Here is a 27389-nt window from a genome sequence, read left to right on the forward strand (position 1 = left end):
CTCTGTCGGGTGCCATGGGGGCTAGAAGGGATGGTGCCCGTCCAAAGGGGAGGCCCCACGGAGCTTCCGCCTTGTGCTTCTGCGCCTAACCATGATGACATGTCCCACTTGGTGGGCTAGCGCTGCTCCCCGCAAATGACATGTTCACCCAGAACCTGCGAGTGTGGACTTATTTGGAAATAGAGTCTCTGCAGATGTCATTAAATGAATGATCAGGACAAGATCAGGCTCTGTTCAGGAACTGGGCTCTCATCTAATGACAAGGGCTGTTATAAGGAAAAGAGGGTGTTTTGAGACACCTAAGGCAGAGGAGAAAGGGACGTGAAGGTAGAGGGGGAGACTGGAGTCATTCGTGTACTAGCTCAGCATGGCCAGGGACCACCAGAAGCTACGAGAGAAGCAGGGGACAGATTCTCCCTGGCAGCCTCCAGAGAAAGCCAACAGCCCTGTCCACACTTGGACGTTGGCCTCTGGGCCTCCAGAACTGCAGAGAATAAATGTCTGTTGTTTTAAGCCACCCAGTTTGTGTTAATTTGTGACAGCAGCACAGGAACTAGCACACCCCAGATAGTGGCTGCTCTTCGGCTTGGTTTCCAGAAAGAAAAGCAAGACAGATGGAGTTGGGCTGGGCCAGAGAGCCCCGCCAAGACCAGCAGAGTTGCCGTGTACCCAGGCCTTGTGTGAAGGGAGCAAGGAATAAACATGGCTGGCCAGAGGCCACCTAGATTTGGTAGCACTTTTTACAAAGAAAAAAAAAAAAAAACTAATACATGTAAGTATTAAGTAAGAATTAAGTAGGAAGAATTATTTACATCCAGATGTAAAAAATTTTATTCAACAAAAGCCACAATATATAAAGTGAAAGGACCGGCCAAGAGAAAGTTTTCAGTGTATAAAATAAAGGATTCAAATTTGGACTATCATAGAATGCCTACAAATTAATTGAGAGAGAGAGAGAGAGAGAGAGAGAGAGAGAGAGAGAGAGAGAGAGAGATCAATTAAAACATGGGCATAGGATAAAATAATGCAAACAGATGTGATGGCACATGCCTGTAATCCCAGTGGATCAGGAGGCTAAGGCAGGAAGATCTTGAGTTTAAAGCCAGCCTCAGCAATTTAGTGAGGCCCTAAGCAATTTAGCAAGACCCTGTCTCAAAATAAGGGCTGGGGAATGTGACTCAGTGATTAAGCATCCTGGGTTCAATACCCAGCACCACACTTTGTAAAAGCCAAAAGTCTTGAAATAATGCTCAGCCTGAACAGGAAAATGAAAGATAGAACAGTGGCACAAGTTCATATCCACCAGAACGCTAAAGAAAGAAAGAGTTGGATCATGTAAAACTAAATATTTTCATGATGCACAGAAATAAATTTCTACACATTTCAGATAAGAGAGAATATTGGTGTATTCACTTTGCAGAGTGCTCTGTCATAATTTATAATGCTCAGCATGGACTTTCTCACTCCGGGTTTCTATCTCTACGCATATCCTCTTCAGAAATTTGCATAGCCTAAAGAAGGCGTGTAAAAGGAGGCACCGCAGAACATTGTCTGTGCTGGGTATGGTGGCGCACACCTGTAATCCCAGTGACTCGGGAGGCTGAGACAGGAGGATCACAGGTTCAAAGCCACCCTCAGCAAAAGAAAGGTACTAAGCAACTCAGTGAGAACCTGTTTCTAAGTAAAATACAAAATAGGATTGGGGATGTGGTTCAGTGGTTGAGTGCCCCTGAGTTCAATCCCAAGTACAAAAAAAAAAAAAAAAAAAAGAACATTGTCTATAATAGTGAAAATGATGTCAAAAATCCCCTCAGCTGTCTGTCAGCAGGGAGGTGCTATACAAACTGGTAGAGGATGGAGCTCAAATGCATGACTACGTACACCTGTATCTCAAAGTATGTCCAGTGAAAACCAAACCAAACCAAACCAAAAAAAAAAAAAAAAAAAAGTTACAATTGGAATAATTCTGTGTGATGAATTATTTGTGGATACATGTAAGAGCACACTAGCACCACACCAAATTCAAGATAGTGGGTGCCTAGATAAGGAGGAAGAGAGGGAAATGGTACTAGTCATGAAATTAAAGAATTTAAAATGTATCTGCCATATGACATGAAGATAGAGCAATTATGACATTTGTTAATTCTGTAAAGCACATACATGGGTGTTGGTTATCTTTAAACTTCTTGGTTTTTTAATTAAAAAAAAAAAAAAAACTAGTGTAGAGGCAAGACATCCTCTCCTTGAGGCAATCATACCTGGTCATCTACGTGGCATTAGGAAAGGCCACTGACTTTCCTTGTTTTCAAATGCAGTTTGCGCAGAGCATCTGGCTGCAGGAGTGGACCTGCCCTGACTGAGGTCCCCAACGTGGCCATACATTTGAATTAAGGAGTGGACACCACAAACATCAGCAGCTACTCTTTAAAGGGTTAACACTCTAAGCCATCGCCTGGCTTAGCACCTTGATACCAATTGCTTTATGAGTAGGGTGCAGATGAACTGAGAGCCCACACCGACCTCTCAGGGCACTGGTGGAAGGATATTGATTGACTGGGATTAGGGTGAGGGCCTGACAAAATGGGAAGCGGGTGTGATCAGAGAAGACCCTGCATATAAGAAGGGGCACCTGGAATAAATGGTATCTTTTCCCACCTCTGCAGAACAGAACTGGCCACTGTCTCCTTATTTATTTAGTGAGAGGATAGCTAGATGTCTCTATGGTCTCCACCCTTCCCAGTTTACCCATATTCAGTGGTATTGGATTTACCCAATTCTCAAAGAATGGAAAAAAAAAAAAAAGTTCCACCTGTGAGAAATTGCTCTCCAAGGGGTTTCTGAATCACTCAGAGCTGTGACTGGATTTTTCTGCTTGCTCATTTGTTCATTCATTCATTCACTCACCATCTGAACTTCTGTTACCTTCAAGGCTTAGTGTTAGGCTCTGGGCCTTGTACGATCTGACAGAAAACTGAAGTCTTCTATAAAGAACTGCTCTTCTGCTGGGGCAGCTCTGACATGTGCACAAGATGGAATTCAGGATGGCGAGTCCTGAGAGAGCCCCTCGCTCTGCACACACATGTTTACCCAGCTGTGCACGTTCCGTCTTCCTGTCCATGCTGAACGCAGGCTGTGTCTGAAATCCAACCAAGACCATGTGGTAGGGCCTGGTCTGGCCTCCCAACCAGAAAACACATCCTTCACTCATTTCAGTGGAGGGGAGGGGGAAGCCAATCTTATAATTGGCTTTGCATTGCATTCATAGTTGCAAGGGGTGCAAATAAGAAAACATTTCAAATATTTGATCTATTTTGGGTGAGGTTCTGTAGCTTTGGCCTTGCATGCTGTCATTGGAGAGGCAAGAAGGCATTTATTTCTCTTGGGGGGCAGACTATTTTTAAGATCCAAAAAAAAAAAAAAAAAGAAGAAGAAGAAGAAGAAGAAAAACAAGGAGAGAAAACAGATTTTCAAAGAGTCTGGTAATAAGTGGAGAAAGATGGCTGTTTGGACCAAGCACACTGTGTCTAACCACTAATCAAGCTGTGCTGGGGACTGATCTTGAGTGAGAGAGAGAGAGAGAGGGAGAGAGAGCAGGAGAGGGAGCTGACACACCTTCAGGACCTCCTGTGCATTCAGGTTCCTCTCCCCCCAGGCTCCCTCTCCCCAGGAGTCTGTCCCATGGACAGGTCTCCAACCATGCCCAAGGCTTACGAGGAGGGTGGGGGGATACCTTTGACTGACTCTTGTTTCTTTTAGCTTCACTCTTTTTAGAGTCAAATTTCCTCAAATGACTATTTAATGCTGCAGACCCTCCTCCCCTTCTTCCGGGACCTCATTTCTTGGTTCCTGACTATTTTGTCTTCGGCCCCCTCCCTCCTCATTGGTTCTCCCGGAGGCCCCTGGGTTGATGCTCTTTCTGCAGTCCTACCCCACACTCTTGAACCCTCCTTGTCTTTGGTGGCTCCTGACACCCACGTCCAGTCACGTGTCCTGCCTCTCTGGCCTCTTTGAGCTTTCCAATTGTGCTTCCTTTTCTTGAAAAATGAGCCTCCCCCAGCACTGAGCCTCAAACTCTCTTTTAGAGACCAATAATATGGACCTCTTTCACAAGGCAGATGTAGGATTAAATGGGATAAAATGTATGTGAGTTGCTTTGTGAGCTATAATGTTCATTTATTTATTCATGCAACAAACATTCGTGAAGTATCTTCTCTTGTGTGAAACGCTTCTCAGTCCTGGGAACACAAGGATATTGTACAAGACAGTCTACCTGCTCTTTCCCATAAAAGGGGTTTGCCTTTTACATACGTGCAGTAAAATGTGGAGGTGCTCTTCTAAAAATTATGCCCAGTGAGGGTCACACAGGGTCATTGAGGAGGAAAAGGTCACTTCCAACTTAGTGGGATCTTAAAAAAGTATCCTCATATATCTTATGTTTATATATATGTATATATATATTCTCATGTTTATATGAAATACATATATGTAAGTATGTTTTCATATGTAATATCTTGTGATATAATAATAACATGCATTTTTGACCCTGACTTTCTGTTCTCTTCATGGTTAAATGTCCTTGCCCCAAAACCTTCATCTTTCTACCAGTAAGATAAAGTCAAGGGTGATCTATCACCACTTCTCTGCTTGCCCCTATTGGGATTCCCAGGACAAACCCTCTCTCCCTCCTGCTCTGACGTGCTCAGCTCCCACACTTCCCCCAGTATGGAGTGCACCTCCTGCCTCTGTGACTTGGGTCTTGTCACTTCCCACCTCACTCCTGCCTGAGGCCTTTCCGACTGGCACCACTTACTCCAGACCCACCTAACAGCATCCTGAAATCCCAGATCCCAGACAAACCCACTCAGGTTCTTTATCATTTGCTGACTTGAATTATTTAATTTGGTTGTGTTTAGGTACACCTTATTCCCCTGTGCAGAATAATTAAATAATGACTAGTTAATTAATAGTTGATTGAGCGATGGCTAATTAGTCGATTAATTAATGATTAACAGATATTTCTTGAATGCCCGTTGTGTGTTATAAAGTGGTAAACAAGATACATGTAGAACTTTTAAAATAGAGACCACATCATATAATCAAGGGCGATATATCGCACCTATTTTTATTTCTCTCTTTAAACTGGAATTTTAAAATGCGAACATTTTAAACTAGAATTTAAGAATGCAAACAAAATATTAAGGTATCTTGATAAAAACTATGTATGTTCGACTGTTCACAAACTCAGTACCAAAACAGAGAATTCAAGTCAGTGCTTGGAGAATGGTGAGTGAGGATTTGGGTGTAGGCCAGGAACCCTGGGGTTTCATTGTTGCTACCCTAATTAAGAGACGCAGGTGGCTGGAGGAGGGGAACAGTCCTCCCACATGCCCATGAATACCAGGCATACCTCAAACAGAACTGTCCATGTAAGGACTTCTGGGGACACTTTGTTCACATGATTCTTCTGGAAGGTAGGGAAGTGCAGCCATAATAATAATACCAAACACTCTGGTATGGGTAGAGTTGGATGTAGCAACTAGAGTGCTGATTAACAAAGCAGGAAATACGTTGTGAGAAGGAAAATGGAGGTGGCCGTTTGAATCAAGCTTCCGGTCCATGGTGGCTCCCTTTAGGAACAAGAGAAGCAGGTGTTAGGGAAAGCTTCCACCCAGAGCCCAAGACACCGGCTGATGTAGAAGGAAGATTCCCAGCATTTTGTGGGGTCTGAGAACATCCCTGACCTGAGAGGTACTTCTATCTGAGGATCTAGACCTCAGTGCTAGGAGAACTTACTCTCCCGGAATTAGCACTGAAGAAATGTCAGACTATTCTTCTTCATAATGCTCTAGAACATCAGCTTTCTCTTTGCTTGGCATTTATAATGGTTTCTTTCAAGTTACAGATCTCCCATTTCACATTTCTTCTAAATGAATACCTACTGGTGTTCTAGATGAATCTATATCCTTAGAATATCTCTAGGACACTCTGTTGAAAGTAAAAATTTCCCAGAAATTCTCCATAAGTTAATTACTTATGTGACACACTCACTCTCTCTAGAAAGATAGTTAATGGAAGAGATGTATCTATGGAGATAAAGGTATAGTTGGTATAGATAGAGATTTTGACATTGATATGAATATAGATATAGATAAGTATTGGTTTCTGTATTCCAGAACCTGGCAATAATGAGTAACATTATTTTAGAGATTTGTGACTTTTTCATATTTTTCCCCAATTTTGAGATTCTTCTTACTTTGAGCATTATTATCTAGGAAAGCTTTCACCAACTCTCCCAATCCAGCTCTGTAACATTCTTTGCCTTCCCTGAAGAAAATGGATGCTAGACATTGGTCAAGTTCCAGGAGACCAATCTGCATTCCAGGCTGTAGGATCTAAAGCCTTATGTGTGTGTCTTTAGGGTCAGGTGCTGTACCTTCACCAGCCTGGAGCAGGGAGAGAGCTGGGCTACACGCATGCAGGAGAGCATCTGGCCATCCTTGCATTTGCCTCCCATGCTCTTGAACTTCCTCTTCATTTTGCTGGAATGGACTTTGGACCAGCCTCCTTTCTTCAATGGAGGGAGAAGATCCAAGATTAAATTGTATATTCAACTGCAGTCCAACCAAGCTCACTTGGGGGTTTTCCTGGGTTTGGAGCCAAGGCTGTATCTCATAGATAAAGCCGCTCTACATATTTCTTCTCTTGGGAACGTGCCTGACGGTCGAGATCCAATTTGAATATTCCCAGCTGCATGCTAAATACCACCCCTTAAGACAGTACATAGACTGTAAATATTTTTAAATAATTTTAAAAATAGAAGTAATGGCAAATATATATATATATATTTTATTTATTTATCACCTTTTATAGTGCATTATGCAATCTATATTGTCATCATTTTTCTTTTGTATGTCCCCATGAAGTTAACTGACAAATGTTATAATGGGAAGCAAATACAACCTGACCTCCGAACACGGAGAGGTCCAGCACACAGAAAGTACAGAATACAAGTGAAGCAACTTGAATGAGTCACTAATCTGCCTGAGCTTTAGTTTCCTCATTTGTAAAACAGCTGTCTCACAGAGTTGATGCGAAGATTAAATAGATTAATAAACATGAACTGAGAGGGACTTTGCTCTGAGTGATCATCGTTATCAGCACAAAGCTGAAGATTAAAATCCAAGTCACTCTTTGCCAGTTTTATTTCATTTTCCAACTTTGAATGAGTGGGCTGCAAATTTTTCTTTCCATGAGACCTTGAACCTTGGTAGACTATGGAACACTGGCTTCAACCGCCACGGAGCTTTTTCTGATAGTTGTCATTCCAAAGAAATTGGTGAAATTCCACTGAGTGCACCGATGAAAAACCCAAAAGTTTTTCTTAAATATCAGAATAGGTTATCTTTTGGAAAACTGTGCTTGGGCAGGGAGTGTGGGGTGGAGAGAAGCCAAAATAAAGCTTTGTCCAGAGCTAGTTTAAAACAGAAGGTGAAGAAGGTGAAACTTGTTTTCAAGGCTGTTTCTCTTACTTCATAGGCCCTAAAGACCAACCCCATGACACCCACCTTGTCGGCATGATTTGCCTAGCATTCCTCTGTCTACCGCTCACTGTCAAAGCCTAAAACTCTCCCAAGACCCATTTTCTCAGAGGCCTGTGTTAAACTAGACTGCCTATCCAATGCTCAATGGTATTCGATATTTTGCTCTTAAAAAAAAAAAAATTGCATTCTGCAACCTCGTTTTTTGTTTGTTTTGCTTCATAGTATGCTCTTATCTTGATCCACAGGAGGCAATGATCCTATTCTGTTTATTGTGCATTTTTTGTGTTGTATATTTTCTTCCACTGTTTTAAGCATCGTTTCACATGCATGCTTCTTAATTTGTGTAAATGGTATTGAGCAATATGTCATTCTGGTTTTTTATTTTTTTCCTCTAAATGCAATGCTTTTAGAATCCAAAAAATGAAAGCAGAATTTGCCTTAATAAGATCTTCAGTTCTTTGAACTCAAAAGATAAGCTATCTGGGGAAAAACTCAGTCATGATGAAAGTATTTTGGAACCAAGGAATAGGGACGCTTAACACACTTCAGGAGTGCCTCTGACTGGTAGAATATCCCGTTGTTTTACCTTGCTTAGGTTGTTTTCACTGCTTGTCTGATTTTTTTCCAATAAACTGTTTTCCCTGCCTGTTCTGCCTCCCCATCCTCCAACTCTACCTTCACCCTCAATCCATTCCCCTTCAGCAGTTAGACCTATACAAACATGATCCTGCTACCTCCCCTTTGATTTTCCATCACACTTGGGATAAAATCCTTCAAGGCTCTCTGTGATCTTGCCCCTTTGCCTCTCAGAATTCATCCCCTGTCATTCCAGTCCTTTCTTCCTAAGCTCTAGTCAGTATGACCATCAGTGATTCCTGCACACTGTTGCTCAGGGCCTTTGCACATGCCATTCCCTCTGGCTGGAGTGCCCTTGCCCTGTAGACATCTGCCTGACTGCGTCCTGTACTGCTATAGCTCTCTTCCGAGTGCCACCATATCATTGAGGCTTCACTGAACCATCCCAGGGCACTGCTTCACTGCACTGCAACTTGACTATTATGTATTTAATTTGATTACTTGTCTGTTGACTTCCCTCTACCTGTCAGGAGAATGGAAGCTCCCCAAGGGCGTGCTCTTTGTTTTATTTGTTGCTTTATCCCCAACCCTAATTCTTGGTGCACAATATATGAATGAATGAAAGAATGAATGATCAATTCACAGATAAAGCTTAGTCCTCTAAATAGAACTTACAAGCCAGCCTTTCATGGTCTGACTTCCATTGTCTTTCTGGTAGCATCTTGGTCATTCCCAGCCCCTCCCATTGCCATACCCTGAAGCCCATACCCACCCTTCACTTTGGGCTCCAGCCAGACAGGAACTTTTCATTTTCTTAGGTATATCTCACTCCCTCTTGTCTTCGAGTTTTCCCTCACACTGTTCTCTCTGCCTTGAACACTGTTCCTCCACCTCTGTGTCCAGCTAGTCCCCTGAGTCCTTCATCTAGGAGGTCTTTCTGACAGCCTTTCTAAGTTTAATCCCCCAACACAGTGAGCTTCCAAAATACAGTGCACCTATTCTCCCCAATTTAATTGTTCTTTACTGAACACCATCTACCTTGCACTTTGGATTCTTGGAGACAAGGGCAGTTCTGTCTTTTTATCATCATCTGTGCCATGCCTAATACAGAGCCTCAGTGAACACTTGAGGAGTTATTGGCCTCTCAATAGTATATTTGCTCAAAGCCATCACTGATAGACTTAATTTATTGACTATCTTTTAATCTTTAGGTCTGAAGCATAGATGGAGGGTTGGTCTCAATGCACTAGCTAGAAAGAGCCACAGGATTTTTACATTCAGGAATATCCACACAGGAATAATGCTTACTCTGTACCTCTTGGGGGTTTCTAAACAACTCTTGATTTGGGGAATTTCCATGCAACACCATTTCCATTGGTGTGAAGGGCCCTAGGGCTGGCAAAGAAGGGCTAGGGAGCACACAGAGCTCGGTGACAGGGAGCCCACTGGGTCTCCTGGTTTTCTTTGTGACTGTTCCCAGGAAGAGCATGTCAAGCAAGCTCTGTGCAAACTCAGTTTTCTCACACGTTAACATGAGAATTGCAATAAAGGCTCTTGCCTTCCTGCCTCCCTTGGAGGAACAATAAATAAATGTGATAAGAAACTGTTCACAAAATAAAACAGACTTTGGAGTAAAAGAGCGGCCAGCCAGAATTCCACACGTAGCTGGAAACTGTTCCACATTTGAGCTCTTCCCATCAGCCTAATGGGTGGTAATCAGTAAGCTCTCCAGCCCCACATTCTTGTGAACACACACACACACACACACACACACACACAGACACACACTGAAATACAATGGGAGCTGAGGGTATTTAAAAGAAGAGGTCACTTTGGTGCGCTTATAAGTGTCTTTGGGGCAGATGATTAGTTCATTTAAGGTTTAAATGAACTAATCAATTTTCATGGATTTGCTATTAGTAAAATGAATCTGGTTGTGTATATAAGTACCTAATGAGTAGGCACATATATCTGTGTTTATGTATTTATATCCTCAAGTTTATAAATAGTCATCCATTCATCCCAGTTCTAAAGTGAGGCAGATGGATTAGATCTCAAAAGTGCTTTTAGTTCTAAGAATCTGGGAGTCTTAGAGCTTTGACTTTGCAACGTCTCACACACACTTCAGGGAAGAGGAGCAGAGTTGCATATAATCCTCCTTTGCATAAACCAGCACCTTTCAAGAATATCAGCACGTGGAATGCACTTGTGGAAGGTTTTTGGTGGGTAAATGTGGACTGCACAGAATCTCAGTGCTCAGCTGTGTCCCAAGTTTGACTCTAGATGTGAACCTAGCATTGCATTGAATAGACGCTCATGCAAGTTCAACAGCACTGTCCCTCCGTGCCTTGAGAAAGCTCTCATCCTAGAGCCATTCTGAGACTCTGTTTTCATAATAGGGTCGGGTGGAGTGGAGGTTCACCAGATTAGAGAGGGGGAGGGAGAAAGGAAGGGGACATGAGAATCAGAAAGACAGTAAAATGAACTGGACATAGCATTCCTAAGTTCATTTATGAATACACCATCAGTGTAACTCCACATCTTATACAACCCCAAGAATGGAAAGTTATACTCCCTGTATGCAGGATATGTCAAAATACACTCTATGGCCATGTACAACAACTAAAAAAGAATAAATATATATCTTTAAAAATCTCTTTGCTACACTATGGGTTTTACAAATAGTCACGAAGGAGAATATTTGAGCCCTTGTAAGACAACTCAGGCCTGGAAACTGCTAGGAGACTGACTTATCTTTGCAGAGTGTGAGATGAACTCTTCAAGGAACAGAGAGTTGCAGGGTGGAGGCATCCGAAGGCTACCACAGAGCAACATAAAAGTAGAAAGTGGAAAGAGGCCAGTACTGTGCACTGCACAACTCTAGAAGGTATCATGCACATTCTATTCCAGGAAGACAGTGCTTTCTAGAGAGAAGGGAAAGTAAAATAAGGGCAATTTTTGTTCAACTGGGAAACAAATATGGAAATAATATGCTTCTGTTTTGTTTTTATAACCAATAACTAAACAATAAATAAACCATAAATGAAACCTAAGTCTTAGGTTTAAATAGAGCCTAGAGAAAAGAATCAAATTCACTCAAAGTTTTCTAGCTAAGGAAGCCAGATTCATGCCAAGTTTCTAATACCACATGTCTCAAAACACTAAGAGCAAAACAGACACTCTGAATAAAGCAACTCAGTAAAGTGCTTAGAACCAGAAAGCAAAACAGTACCCTTAAGGTTAAGTCTAGATGCACCTTCATTCAAATATACAGGGAATTTCTGTTCCCCACTCCTCTTTGCCACATGGTGTCATCTGTTGGCCCAGGGTGCTCACATGTTAAATAACACAAGCTAATATTATCTTTCAACTCTTGCTCCAAATGAACAGCTTGTTTAAAGTTAAAAGGTATGTTCACATAACCGGTGGGATTCGACATCATGTGTAACCAGAAGAATGAGAAATCATACTCCATGACATGTGATGTATCAAAGTGCCTTCTGCTGTCATTTGTAACTAATTAAAACAAATAAAAAATAATAAACTGAGAATAGCGTTATGGACAAAAAAAAAGGTATGTTCATTAATTTTATTAACTTACTACATAGGTGTTTAAATCAAGCAAAGAAGAATTTTAAAGTTAAGTGTAATATTCAGGAAGAAATAAAAGTAAATTGGCTGCTTACTTTGAATAAAGATCTTCTGTTTAAGAATCATGTAAGAAGCTGGGTGTGGTGGTGCACACCTGTAATCCCAGTGGCCCAGGAGGACCACAAGTTCAAAGCCAGCCTCAGCACCTTAGCAAGGCCTTACACCACTCAGTGAGACCTTGTCTGTAAGTAAAATACCAGGGTGGGCTGAGGATGTGGCTCAGTGGTTAAGCACGCTTGAGTTCAGTCCCCCATACCCCTCAAAATCATGTAAGCTCAACTTGGAGTGGTGACACAGGCCTGTCATTCCAGCTACCAAAGAGGCTGAAGCAAGAAGATTACAATTTTGAGGCCAGCCTTGGCAATGTAGTGAGACCCTGTCTCAAGATAAAATTAAAGGACTAGGGGATATGACTCAGCAGCAAAAATAATAATAATAATATTAGACATATATACATATTATTATTATATATGTATATATATATATATAATGCAAGACCCACCAGGTCTAACTATTAACTACACATTTATAACAGTATCTAGAAAGAAACCTTCACAGTAGGAGCTTTAAAATGATCACAACAGGATTATTAAAAATCAGGTATGGTGACGCATTCCTGTAATCCCAGCAACTCAGGAGGCTGAGGCAGGAGAATCTCAAATTCAAGGCCAGCCTCAGCAACTTAGTGAGGTCCTGTCTCAAAATAAAATATTTAAAAAAGGGCTGGGGATGTGGCTTAGTGGTTAAGCATTACTGGATCAAGCCCCAACCCACTCCCTATAGCATTTTTGAGATCAACTGAGCCCCTTTCAAAACCAAAAACTCAATATAATTTTCAATACATCGTTTATTATAACATGAAGTTGTATACTATGAAGCCCATATAGAGTAAATTGTTATTTCAATCTCTCCCTGACAGATAATGATCACCCCTGACTAGTGTGACTAAATGAATAATTGCTCCAAATATTATTTTAGTCATAAGAACAGAATGCAGAGCCCCCAAATGGACCTAACATTGTTAGGATGCCTGGTTTTCCTCTTGGAGAAAAATAATGTTTAGATCTTCACACCATTCACCAATATTTTTCAGAGAGATTAAGATATGTAAAACTATGAAAACAATCAGAAGCAGTAGAGAAAAAGGTTTTATTACTTTGGGTAGGAAAGACCTTTTAAACAAGACTGGGAAGGCAAAGAAGACAAAGGGAAGAGTGAGATCTAAGACTACAAGAAATCCATGACTTCTCCACTATGAAAAATAAGCAAACTAAAAGACAAGAGACCGATCAAGGACACACGGATATTCTCTTGCGTTTCTGGGTGAGGACTAAATTTGACAATACCTATTCAAGCTGGAAATGCATATTCCCATGATATAACAATTTGACATCTCCTGATCTTGAAAGAAAGATGTTGAAGCCAGCCTGGTCAACATAGCAAGACACTATCTCAAAAAAAGAGAAAGAAAACTCTCACACACACATTCAAGCCATTCATTGCAGAATTGTGAGTGTTCACATAAATTGGAAACAGTTTGACCATCCATAGACTTTAGTAGTTGAGTAGAATGAGGTCTATACATGATGAAATTAAAGATCTCTATTACATCCTGTTGCATGAGCAAAGTTTAATCATGATATGTATGATAATATACCAGTACTATAAAACACACAAGCAATATCATATATATCATATTTTGTATGTGGAAGAGAAGTACTACATATCCGTTAGCAAAGGAAGCTTTTCAACCCAAAGGGATTAGGTGCAGGGGCCAATAGTTTTAGTCTGCTTATACTATTTAAATGATTGAAAATGAGAATACATGTACGGATTTTGTCAAAATCTTCTTTTCAACTTACATTTTTGTTCTGTGTTTGTACTGGGAAACTGATGTGACTCCATTTTTGAAAAACCAGCCTCTTCCTCAGAGCAGGGCCTATCGAAAAAGGGTGGGGGATGACCCAGTGTTCCTAGGCACATAGCCACCCTGCTGAGGGTAAATAACAGGAAAGGTCTGCAGAGCCAGATACCCCTAACTGCAGTGACCAGATAGCTTTGACTCAGCAATGCAAGACCAAAGAAGGCTTGAGACCTGATTTCGGACCATCGCAACAACCAATCAGAGTGAGACAGGGAACATATCTGAAATGATAGGTGACCCTCCCAGTAGTTTCGGTGATTGATAACATGTTAGGAAACCATGTAGTTTAGCGCATACACCCCCCTCTCAGCTTAAACCAATCAGTTCAAATATATCCACCTCTTGAACTCACCAATCACCCTTACCCAACTTGTTCCCGCCAGTGAATGTGCTAATCAATGTTAAGAGTTGTTGTTTGATTTTCCCACGGTATGAAATGATTTGTTGTGTGATGTTGTGACGCATAGAGTATCCCCCCAAAACCTGTAAATCCTCACTGAACTAAGGCCAGGACTCACTCCTCGGGACCGCTGCGTCGGAAACGGTTGTGAGTCCAGGCTCCAGCTTGCAATAAAGACTCTTGTGTGATTGCATTGGATTCGACTCCTGGAGGTCTAGGGGTTCCACGAATCTGGCATTACAATACCTTGAGCCAAGGATGCTATTACACAGTCGTAAAGATGACTTGATGCCCAATTTTTAAAATGCCAACAGCCATTGCATCATTACAGTGGCCCATACTAACTCCTATAAAACACACCTTGGAAAGGAAATCATGGTGCTCACGTCCCTCCTCTCCATAGCTCAGGGACCTGCCTCCTAGTCATCTAGCCACTGAGGCTTTTTCTCTCTCCTCTGTTACAATCTCCCAACCCAGGACTCAGCCCAGGTTGATCTCACCCAGAATTGCACGCCTGCTGTCTCCCATAACAAAGAGATGGAATCTAGACAGATAAGCCAAGACCTTGTCCCAACCCATAGAAGTCACATGCTGAGTAAATATGTTCAGGGGCTGCCTGCAGAGAGCTCTCCAGGATCCTGGCCCAGGGGAGGGACTGGAATTCAGAACCCAACTGGGAAGACTGCCTCAAGTCAGTGTAGCTAGAAGAACTTGCAAAGGCAGCTGGGATGTCAGAAGAACTAGGCTTGCAACAGAAAATACAAGCACTCAGAAGGAAAACACCAGTTTCTGATCCCAGAGCAGGCCAGGGTGGGACCAGCAGCATGAAGTGTTAGGTGTGAATCAAAAGCTGAAATTTAAGGCAATACCAACAAGATGATCCACAGGCAGGAGCTAATGCTACAAGGTTGCAGAATAAAGACCTTGAAGAAGATAGGGCAGCAACAGTGGGGAAGAGCCCCTGGGGTGGCCCTGTTTGCATCCCTGCAGATGGATTTTGTCATGGTCCATGCAAGGCAAGAGCCACTCTCAGGGCAGCTGGTTGGAGCCACAGCTTCTCTCTCACCTGCTTTAGAAAAGCTAGCAACACCCCGGCCACATCCCAGTCCAATTAAACTAATGCCTCTTGGTTGGAGCTAAACATCAGTATTTTTCAAAAGTTCTCAAGGGATTTTCCGGGACTGAGATGTGCTTGCCAGGCCCTGAAAATTGAGAGTGCGTGGTTGGTGGCACCTGGCACAGATGAGGAGCACACAGCATGGAGACTGCAAGGTGTCCATTCTCTCAGAACAATCTTCTCCCGTTCCTTTAGTCAACAAGATGATACACCCATTTTCCCCACAGAATGTAAGATGCCTTCTCTCCTTATTTTCTTACCTGAGAGCTCAGACCCAGGGTTGTAAAGTCATCACAGATTCTGGATCCTTAGTTTCTAATTCTCTTTGCAGAACTGAGTCTTGCCTTCTTAAGACACACTCCATCCCAGCCCAATCCTCCAGAGTTGGCAGCATGGACCCAACCCCACATTCCACTGTTTATTTTTCTCCCCGAGAATAATATATTCAAGATTGTAAAGTATATTTTTGATAATTGGTGCAAAGAGTGGATTTATAGTCCAATCTGACATAAATCAGGCTAAAAATTTACTGGCAGAAATGTAAGTTGCATAATTACTCGGCAGCAGTTACGCATTCTTGACACATTTATCTTCTTGAGCCTGAACTCTGTACATGCGTGGACACATATGAAATTCCCCACTTGTGATGTTTCTTCTCTGGCTCTTAGAAACAGATTTATGAAGGTATCACTCTACAATATATAATTCTACTTTTATAATTTGGATGGCTGGGGTAGCCGAGGGGAGCAGCTAAACCTTAACATATTGAAGTCATCTCCTATTCTTTTGAGAGTCTTGAACTGGGGGTGGACGAATGTAAATACAAAAATGCAAAATAATTAACTTGGAAATTATTTAGCTGATAATTGAACTCAGGGGCACTCAACCACTGAGCCACATCCTCAGCCCTATTTTGTATTTTAATCAGAGACAGGGTCTCACTGAGTTGCTTAGCCCCTACTTTTACTGAGACTGGCTTTGAACTTGCAATCCTCCTGCCTCAGCCTCCCAAGCCACTGGGATTACAGGTGTGTGTCACTGCGCCCAGTTTAGCTGATGATTTTGACTAACATTTTCTCTGGCTTGATGAGAATGGCTTCAACACTCCCTACTTAACCTATATGAAAGAAGTGTACTGTCTAAACCATGTACCCAAGATGGATCACCAGGCTCTTGAAAGCTATTCCATTAAGATCCCAGGTCTGCTCTTCCCAACATGTTGTCCATTTGAAGATGTCCTCCTAGACATCTACCGGCACATCTTAAAATGTTGCATAAGTGACATTATCTGAAATGATGAGACCTTGGACAAGGAATCGAAAGACTCTGTTTGTATAATTTTCTTGAATAATGGTAAAGACTACAGAAGAAAATGGAAGATTTAGGAGTTAAATAAAGAAGGAGAGGGAGATAGCTTGATACATCTGAAAGTGCTTCCTATGGACAGTCAACAAGATGTGAAGATGAATGAGAGGACACAGGAAGTGCCTCGTGATTTTCACCCCCAAAATATTGGAAGGCAGATAGGAGATGGAAATGTTTGTAGCCTCAAATCTTTATACTAATAATAGCTGTCATTGAGAATCTACCATCTGTGTATCTCTTTTTAATCTTAGGAGCAATCCCTTAAAAGTAGATGCTATTATTGCTTCCAGGAGGACCTGAGGCTTACGGAAGTTACAAAAACAAACAAACAAACAAAAACTTACATAAGGTAAGTGAGAAAACATTGATTCAGACCTGTGGAATCGAATCCAGTGTGCCCGCCACACCATCAGGCTTGCCGCCTAGCCTGATGAGTGTGCGTTGTAAACCAAGTGAACCTGATGTCACTTGAACCTAATGTCACATGAATCTTTGATTCATGATGGGAAGGGGCCTCAGATTGGAGCACAGTGATGGAAGATCATGCCCTGCTCCCCAAAAAAGTCTATAATAAGGGGAGGCTGAGCCACACTGTCATCAAGGAGGTTTTGACAGGAGTAACCTGGGAATGGAAACACTGCAGCAAATGGGCAAATTAAGAACACAAGTGAATTGCTTTGGAATTTTGCTAGGGGCCACCTGGCCAGAAGGAGAAACTTCATCATAATTTCTGAGAGTTGGCAGAACTTCGTAGGAGTAAGAGGAGAACTGATAATTAGAGGTGTGCTAGGTGTGGTGGTCATGAGAAACTCCAACTATTGGGTGTTTGCTACAGATTCTACCCCCATAACTGCCCACTAACTGCCTCATAGACTCTCTCCAGTCATGCCCAGATGAGCAGCCGCTTCATCAAACCCACAAAACCTGGATGGACAACACTATAACTCACAAACTAGGAAGTAAATACCACCACACCACCACCACCACAACAAAGGTTTCTAAATTCCTCCAACCCTTGGATGCTTAACAGAAAGGACAGGAATTGTTTACCCGAAGCACATCATACCATGTATTTTATAAAAGACTCAAAGGATGAAGGCATAACTTCTAGTACATTCCAGGAAGCCAAAGTGTATTTTATTTGATTATTTTACAATATGTTTATTCTTTTAAGTCCAGAGCATTTACAGGGTGTTAACACTCTAAATGTGTCACTAGCACCAACTGCGGTATTATCAAAGTAAATCAAAAGAAACATTTTTTTCATAGATATAGCCAATGATTATTAATCCTTTTTTTCCTCCAAAGTATATTTTAAGTTGCTATGGCAAAATGACGTCTCTGCTTTAAAAAAAAATTTAATACAAGCAGGGAAAAATTATTAAAGATAATCTGAGAGGTAAGTACAGAAGAGCAATTGCCCCTTGGAATTCAAGTTGAATTCATGCCCCACCCCCACCCCCTGTGCCAGCAGATGTTTTGACTTAAAATAGTACCTTTTGTTCAGATTAAGTCTCAGCTCCCAAATCTTTCTGCTTTCAATTCTTTGAAGAAGACACCCCAGAATCCAGTGTGAGGGAAGCAGTTTAATCCAGAGTTCTTAAAAACAGCTTGGTATTTTCAACTAAACCCAGGAGCGGAATGCAGGCTTAACTGGCCCCACCCGATTTCTCCCACCCAGATATTTTTCCTTTTTGTCCAGAAAAGTTTCATCATTCCAAAAGAAGAAAAAAAAAAAAAGCAGAAAAAGAAAAGTGTTCACTTAAACCATTAAACTCTCAACTACTCAACCAACCTGACCAAATGTAAAATGCTTGATCCAGAGAGGCATTTATTTGATTAATTGAGAACATGAGCTGTTAATTTCTTTCATCCTCTCTTTTAAGAACAGGTTGCAGGTCCTACCGTGCAGCAGATCTAGCTTTGGTTGCATTTATTTTATTAATTAAATACACAATTATTGTGTGCCGATAAAATGCAAGGTACTGTGCTAAAAATAATGAGGAGGTATGCATGTAAAATATATGTAACACATTCACAAATCTTGCCTTTGAGGAGCTTACAAATCAACAGGAGAGACAACATAAATATAAATTGCTATGAAATGTAGTACAGTGAAGTAAGTTTAGGGTACAAGTCAAGTTCTGTGGGACTTCAGAGAGATGTGGACCACCATTTTTAGCCAGGGAAGTCTTCCTGGGGGAGGGGGCATTTCAAGAGTGAGGACAGAAGAGCCTTCCAAGGCTGCCCAAGGGAGAACAGGGAAAGGCTGAGGCCCCTTCAGGAAAGAGGTGGAGGTCATTATCATGATGGGCAGACTCAGGGAAGAATCCTATTCTTTTGAACTCACTTTGATTAGCTTGCTTTGATTTTGCCTCGTTTCAGACTCAATCAGGTAATATCTACATACATCCGTTCATCTTTTGATAGACTCAACATTTCCTACATAAAATTATGAAATCAATCTTGCTTTTTCTTGCTTCCTCTCTTTCTCTCCATCCTTCTCTCATTCATTCAATCTCTCCCCAACACTCCCCGCCCCCACCCCCACACTCTCACACACACACACACACACACACTCACACACACAAACCAACCCTAAAGAGGCAGGCCCTCTGGCTTTCTCCATTAAACAAGGGACCTGCACTTCAAGCTCCACACTAAACCCATTCAGAAACATCTGGAGGCAGACCCTGGTCCTGCTTCCTGGGAATAAAGGCAAAGGATTCAGGCCAGAGAGCAGACTTAAATACTTCCTCAGTCACTTTCTTTGCTTAGAAAAGTGACAGTTCTGTGTAATGCCACTCATTTTCTGCTTTAATGAAAACATTTCTCATTACCATAAAGTACAATGAGCTGCTAAGGGAACTCCTGTCCACCAAGGGCCTCCCCATGGGGCCCTGTCCTTGCAACTTCTCCCCTTGACCTTCCCTTCAACCATGGCTGCTGCAGGAAAAGAGGGCTCCACTGTTTTCTAGACTTCAACACATGCCACTTGTTTTTTTTTTTTTTTTTTGATGATAGCAAACAATAGATCTGATTGGCTATTTTTCACTAAGTGTATCAGAAGATTGCAATGAGGAAATTAATCATGTAAAAATACTTGCAACTTTATGGATGCTAATTTTTTTTCCCTTTTTCTTTTATGGACCTTAGGTGATTGCTGCCACTCTACTGCACAGATAAAGTCATTTATTTGGGAGGAACTCCATGAACAAAGTCATGGAACTCCATGAACAGGCATGTGCCACTGTGCCCAGCCTCATCCTGTAACTTTTAGCAACAGTTATTACTCTATTCATTTTAGAAATTCAACAAAAATGAAATTAGACTACAGCACTGTCAGAGATTATATTAAGAAGCAGATAGTAATAACTGTTGCTAAAAGTTACAGGATGAGGCTGGGCACAGTGGCACATGCCTGTCATCCCCAGAATTCAGGAGGCTGAGGCAGAAGTATGGCAAGTTCAAGGCCAGCCTCAGAAACTAGGTGAGGCCCTTAGCAACTTAGTAGGAGCCTGTCTAAAAGTAAAAAGAGCTGGGAATGTGGCCCATTGGTCAGGCACCCCTGGGTTCAGTCTCCAGTACCAAAAACTAAAAAATTACAGGATGCTGATCAAGATGCCTGGTAAAGCAAATGCTTCCAAGAAAATGTGTCAACTGTTGAAAAGAAATTCAAAAAGAAAAAATCAATAATGAAGAACTGAAGTTGTCAGAGAAAAAAGAGGACAAACAAAACATATTAATCTACGACAGATAAAGAAAGCATTCAACAAGATGGAACTAGAGAATATTATGGTAAGTGAAAAAAAGCCAATTCCAAAGAAACAAAGGCTAAATGTTTTCTCTGATATGTGGATACTAATCACAATAAGTATGTTGGGACAGGGGTCAGGGAATAGAGGTATTTTGGACTAGTCAGAGAGGAGTGTAGGGAGGGGAGAGGGCATGGGAGTAGGAATGATAGTAGAATGAATCAGACATTATTTCCCTATGTGCATATAGGATTACATAACCTGTGTAACTCTGCATCATGTACAACCAGACAAATGAGGAGTTATACTCCACTTATGTATGATGTGTCAAAATGCATTCTACTGTCATGTATAACTAATTAGAATTTAAAAAAAAAATAGCATCCAACAAGAAAGAAACCTGGCAACCTCTTTCAAAGAAAACCAGAGAGCATTTGCAAACTATGATGGATCCAGTAATAATAGCAACTTTGAGTAACAATATTAAAGAAAAAGAACAATTTCAATATCATCTCAACTACCTGAAGAAAAGATTGCTACAATTATGTGAACCCATGAAAGTTCCTCCCCAAAGCTGAGATATTTAACTAATGTGTCTATTGAAAAAGGAGAAGACAGGAAACAGGGCTAATGAGGAAGGTCTGACATAATTGTAGGAAGAAATAGATAAATAGTGGAGAACACAGAATTCAGGACTGGAAATATTCAGAGATTAAAGAACAAATTCAGATTGTGGCACATGAGGAAGAAGGTAAAACAGATGCCTCAACTGGGTTGTAGTGGGGTACTCTCTCTTCCAGAACTTGCTCAGAACAGTCTCAAAGCATACACACTTCAGAAAGAAATTTTGATACTAATTCCAAACCTGAAGGCTCTTCTAAAGAAGTTGAATGATCTTCAAAATTCATCTAAATGAAGAACTTGTCAACATTCATCAGTGAACCCTATAAGAAACTAGACACTTCTTAGAGTGTCTATTTTTAGATTGTTTTATATAAATTTAATGTTTATGAATTTATAAAACTGTTAGCTTATGATGGTATTATAGAGGCTGAAGCTTAATGTGCACTTTAAAATGAGCATCTAATGTAGTCCTGAAATCTCTATTTATAGCAGTTGCAAATCTGGAAGATCAATATTTATATTACTGTATCTTGCAATTATTCACCTAAAACTATAAAACATGAATAGATATGATCTAATGGTATGCAATGGCTGGATGAAGCTCATTTATTGTTCAGCAGAGAAGACTTTGTCCTGACTTTTCATGACTTTGTATATGTAAAGTGTTTGTTAGTGCCTCATGAAAAAATAACAACAAGTGTTTGCTATCACTCAAAAAAATTGTTTACAGAATGCCCTCATTTTGGACTAGGCTCCCGTACTGGGTCCCAACAGACCAGAGTAAAAAGCAAAATGGAGTCACTCAGGCTAAACTAAGCTGTTTAACCTTTGGGATTAGAAAGGTAACAGTTAAATTTCCCAAACAGATCAGTTTCAATAGGCCTGATAATAAAGTTTTCTCTCTCTTAATCCTTATACAGAAAAAGGTAACCTGATGTAGTCTGATGTTAATCAATCAATTATTTTCCTGTGATTCTGTCTCCTGTTAATCAATCAATTATTTTTCAGTGATTCTGTCTCTGTCCCCAGTTGAACCCCACCTTCAAGGAAAATAACTGAAATGACGAATCCATTTCTTATTCTTCTGTTTCTGCTTTCTTCCTCCTTTTTCTGTTTATAAAACCAATCTCCTTTGTTAGATCTATCAGAAAACTTATTCTATCCCATGGAATGAAGTGTTGTCCAATTCTAGAAAAAAAAAATAAGTAAGCCAAGTAAACTCTTTAAACAATTGTGGTCATTTTGTCCTTTGACACTATAAAACTTTCCTGATGCGTTTCAAGATAATGTTTTCCAGGACATCTTGCTCATTGCTTGTTCATTGACAAAATGCTGAATGGAGTCATCACACAAACAGCAAACATCTCTATTTGGAAAGAGATGGCTGAAAAAAAAAAACCAGCAAAATCACTTTACCAGACATCAGAGAATAGAAATTTTATTTGCTGAGCACTCAGAGAAGGAAATGAACTTCAATCCCCATCCTCCTCAGATTTGCTCAGGATTGTCAAGAGCTGAAAAACTTCAAAGCGTAAGAGAAATGCAGCTCAATTTTAGAAATACAAAGTATTTGGAGTAACTCATTTTGCCAAATATTTATGTTTTGTTACATAGTTGAACTGCTTATCAGACCTTCAGGAATTCTTTGTTTTTCATTTTTGTGCTTTTATTTCCTCTCCTATCTCCTCCTCCTCTCACTAGAAGCAAAACACTCTGTGGCACCCACAGCTGAGGTTGCTTCTCCATAGAGGAACCAAACCAGGCCCAGGGCGGCCAATCCCCATACCTCTGCCCAGTGCACCCAGAGCAGTGATCCTCCCCTGCCCCTGGCTCTCTTCTGAGAAGTGCCGAAGTCTCCAAGTTCTCCCCAGGAGAGAAACAAAAACCTTTTTTCCTGGTAAATGTCTGGACCCTTCTTGAGATCTTCTGTTGGCCTGACTTCAGAAGGCCACCATTCGGGGGGGGGGGGGGCTTTGTGTGTGCAAACTGAGGCAGATGGGTAGGTAAGAGAGGTCCCAGGAGCTTTGGGTGCAAGAGGGACACTCATCATCGTTCACTGCCCAGGTCCCACGATGGCTCTGCTGTAATCTTAAAGAAATAGAGTATGGCTCAGAGGGAAGATGCTCATAAGAAATACGTGGAGCTGACACACTGACTTTGAACCCAGAGAAGGTTAACAGAGGCATTTGGGCAGCCTATGATGGAAACTGAGCCAAGATGGTGGCGATTTGTATGAAGCTGACAGGAATCACTATTTTTGCTCACACATCTGCAGGATGGCCTCAGCTTTCAGGGCCTGGGGAGTCAAGTTCTGCATTTCCCATGAAGTTCTTCACCTTCCAGCCCTGGGAGCTGCTGAACCATACCAAGGATCCAGGTGGGTTCCAACCAACCCCTGCTAGCAGGGCCCTGCCGCCCCCAGGCTCTCCAGCCCACAGGGCTACATGCACATTCCAAGATGTTCCACGACTGGGGAACTGGGAGCCCGGAATATCTGGGACCCACAGAAGGAAGATGTCCTCCCATGCTCCCGGCTCCCCACCCACCCCAATGCATCCAACCACATTTCCCAAAAGATGTCAAAGCACTGTCCAAGGGTGATATTATTTTCTAATATATGTTTATTTCAATTTGTACCCCTTTTGTTAGCAGTGACTTTCTGTTCCACAAATGTCACTTTGAATTTTTTCATGTGGTCTATCCTGTGGCTATGAGAACATACCAGTGGGATTTTGCAATGAGGCAGCAAGAAAAAGACTATCGATTCTGCCCTTTGAAAAAGAAATACGTAATGTTGATGCCCAGACATGTACTGTGTATGTATGTGTCTATCAGTTTGATATCCATATCTCATGGGGTCAGTGCAGATGCAATGCAGTTCCTAGGACTTCCATTTCCTTACCTATGAACAGGACACAAAAATTCCACTTTATAAAGTCCTTGTGATCTTGTCATAGCGCCTGGAACATAACAGGCACTTGATATATGCTTGTTGACTAAATATGTGGTTGGATGAATAAATTTGGCCTTTGTTTCCTCTGTTCAAAATGTGTTACGCTTAATTTACAAGGCAATTTGGAGGATTTAAAGGACATCAAGCTTTTTAAAAATGGTTTTGAAAATGAAAAACTTAACTGTAAAAATAGCAGATCCTTACTACTGTGGGACTAAGAGTATAGGTGCCCTGGTGTGTCCGACTTGGTGTGTGTACCTCCTTCTCATACACAGTAGTACTAGTTAAGCTCCCCATACTACTGAGGGGGTAGAGCAGCTCATCCACTCTGGTTCTTCATAGAACTTGGCTTCTATGTGCCACTCCCTTCCCCATAAAACTACTGGACATGAGTGGAGTGCTTGAGATTGTAAAGTGTCTGAGCTCGACTGCACAGATGACCTGGCATATGAATTGAGAGTACCAACATGGGAGCCAAACTCACCAAGTTAGGGCACTGATTCCACAACTTACTAAGGTACTTAACCCTACTATGCCTCAATTGATGCATGCAATAAGGATACTAGTAGAAGCATTTTGGTGGATTGCTCTAAAGGTGGGTAGGTAAGAAAACACACCTAACGCATTTAGAGAAGTGCCTTAGATCTGGTAAGAACTCATTACATGTGCTATTATTATTGTCCCTCTGTCAATGAGGCTTGCAGTCTGCTGGAAAAGACAAACTATGATACAAAGCTAGAGGAATGACACAAGCAGTAAAAAGGTTATTACCAGCAGTTTGCTTTGGATGCAGAAGCAGAAGACATCTTTATTCACCACCTTCATCACCTCCTCTGTGTCGTCTGTAGCTTGTCACTCTTCCCACATACACAGAATTCAAAAATAATGCCCCAGACTCCATCTGAGAACAAAGCCCAGTGCGTCTCACAATCATCACACAATGCTTCTATTAATGAAGTCTGAGTTTGTGGAGCCATATCACACTGTTGGCTCAAATCAAGCTTTTGGTCAAATAAGACCCCCAGGGCCTCTGTACATCAGCTGCTGCCAAGTTCCATTTTCTCCTTCCTGTCGTCCTATAATTCATGTTTTGAACCTAAAAACAAGACTTTGCATTTATCCTTATTACATTTCATGTTAGTTTTGGCCCAGTATTCCAGCATAAGATAATTTTTAATCTTGATTCTGTCAACTATCTTACAGTGTCACTAGCACATTTAATCGGCACACCTACTACACCCTCATTCAAGGCACTGATAAAAATGTTGGCCAAAATAAAGCTGAGAGAGAAGCCCAGCAGTTCAGCTGAAGCACCCTCTGCATATTTAAATGTGTCCACTGATCACTTTGGGCATGATTGTTCAAGCAGCTTTGAACCCATTAAGTGGCACCTGGACCACTATTTTATTCATAATACCTTGTTAATGCCTTGCTGATATTAAGATTACTGGGTCTGTGAAATTGTTTAATATCATTATATGTTGACTTTTTTTTTAAAGAAAGAGTGAGAGTGAGAGAAAGAGAGAGAATTTTTTAATATTTATTTTTTTTTAGTTCTCAGCAGACACAACATCTTTGTTGGTATGTGGTGCTGAGGATCGAACCCGGGCTACACGCATGCCAGGCGAGCGCGCTACCGCTTGAGCCACATCCCCAGCCCATATATTGACTTTTTTCAGAGTGCTGATATCTTTTAAATTTGATGAGGGCACCAATTTTTATATCCTGGTTATCAATAAAGAACTTAAGGGATATCACTTAATAGATGACACAGGAATAAAACCATACCATGTGATTGTCATTTTTATAGTCCCATTTAGGCTTTAAGTTAAGGGGTGAATTTTTTAGGGTAGTTATTGCTTTAACAAAGAGTCTCCCAAATCTCAGGACTTGATAGAAGTTTATTTCTCCCATGAACTCACAAGACGTGTTCCTGATTGACAGGCTGTTTCCACGTGTCATTCAGGAAAATGTAAGTTTTACTATTTTGTAGTTTTGCTCTCTTCTTGGTTCTTGCCATTGTCTGCATTCAGCAGTTAATGGGGGGAAAAGAGAAAATGCTATGTGGAGTGTTTCCCTGCTCTAGGCCTGAGAGTCATGCCCATCAGTCGTAAGAACACCTACCTGCAGGGAAGCTGGGAAATATGGTTTATATATGTGCCCATCTATGTTAGACAGTGTTTTGTCCCTCTGAAAAATATCTGAGGAAAAAAATTAGAGAATAAAAGATTAATTTGGGGTTCATGATTTTAGAGGATTCAGTCTACGGTCAGATAGCACCATTGCTATGGGTCTGTGTGAGGCAAAGCATCATGGCAGAGAGGATGTGGTGGAAGACAGCTGCTCAACCAATGGCAGCTAGGCAGTGAGGGCAGGGGAGCAATGAAAGGGCCAGGGACAGGATATAGTCCCCAAGGGTACCACCCATAAGGACCTACCCCTTCCAACTTCCACCTTTCTAAGATGGTGTCTCCACCACCTCCAATAGTCCATTCAGATTACTAATTTACCAATGGATTAATCCACTGGTGAGGTTAACACCCTCTTGATGCAACCACTTCCCCAAAGCCCTCTTCTGTACACTATTGCATTGGAGACTGAGCCTCAACACATGAGCCTTTGGGGGACAATCCAGACCCAAACCATATACCATTAGAGAGAAAGTGAATACAAAGCTTGGCTCTAGGATACCATAGTTAGGTTGGACCCTCAGGGTATTTGGGGTCAAGTATGACACTAAACCTGAGAGTAAGGAGTTTGATAAATCAGAAGTTATAAGACATGGGTTCTAATCCCAAGTCTACCATTTATTGGGTAAATATAGCTTTGGATAAGTCACAAAACTTTAAGATTGGTAAGTCTGTGATGGTATCTTGGTCCATTGTTGAATTCCCAGCCTTAGCCCCAAATCTGGCATATAGTTGGTACAATAAATGTTTGTTCAATTGTTAAGTGAATAAATGAATAAACTTTCTGAAAGACTTATTTTCTTATCTCCAAATCAACTTAGCTGATGGAAAATGAAATCTACCTAATTATGATATGTCCATGTATGAATCATATATGCATATATACATATATGTACACTAATTAAAATAACTATAATTATAATAAAAGAGGGGTCAATAGAGTACTGCAAGAAGATGGGGGAGGGAGAAGAGGAGATGGGAAGGTACTTGGGAATTAGATGAATCAAATTATGTTATATGCATGTATGAGTATGGCATAATGCATTCCATTATTATGTATAATTATAATGCACCAATAAAAATAAATAAATAAATAAATAAATAAAATAACTTAAAAATCAACTTAGTTGAAAACTAAGAAAATTATATGTATTTGGAACTATTAGGATTGAAAACTGGTAAAACACAGATTAAAATAGTCTCAAAAATCTCCTCTGTCATCTTACAAGATGACAGCTATATTTATAGCTTTAAATTATAAAAGTAGGAAGAATTGGAAGTTATATCACTTGTT

General features: G+C 41.0%; 1 pseudogene; it reads left to right on the plus strand.

Moving 5' to 3' along the window:
- The first annotated feature begins 20195 nt into the window (after positions 1-20195).
- LOC113175590 (centromere protein Q pseudogene) lies at positions 20196-21298 on the plus strand (annotated as a pseudogene).
- Positions 21299-27389: the final 6091 nt, after the last annotated feature.

The sequence above is a fragment of the Urocitellus parryii genome, chromosome 3 (assembly GCF_045843805.1).
Source record: "Urocitellus parryii isolate mUroPar1 chromosome 3, mUroPar1.hap1, whole genome shotgun sequence".
NCBI lineage: Eukaryota > Metazoa > Chordata > Mammalia > Rodentia > Sciuridae > Urocitellus > Urocitellus parryii.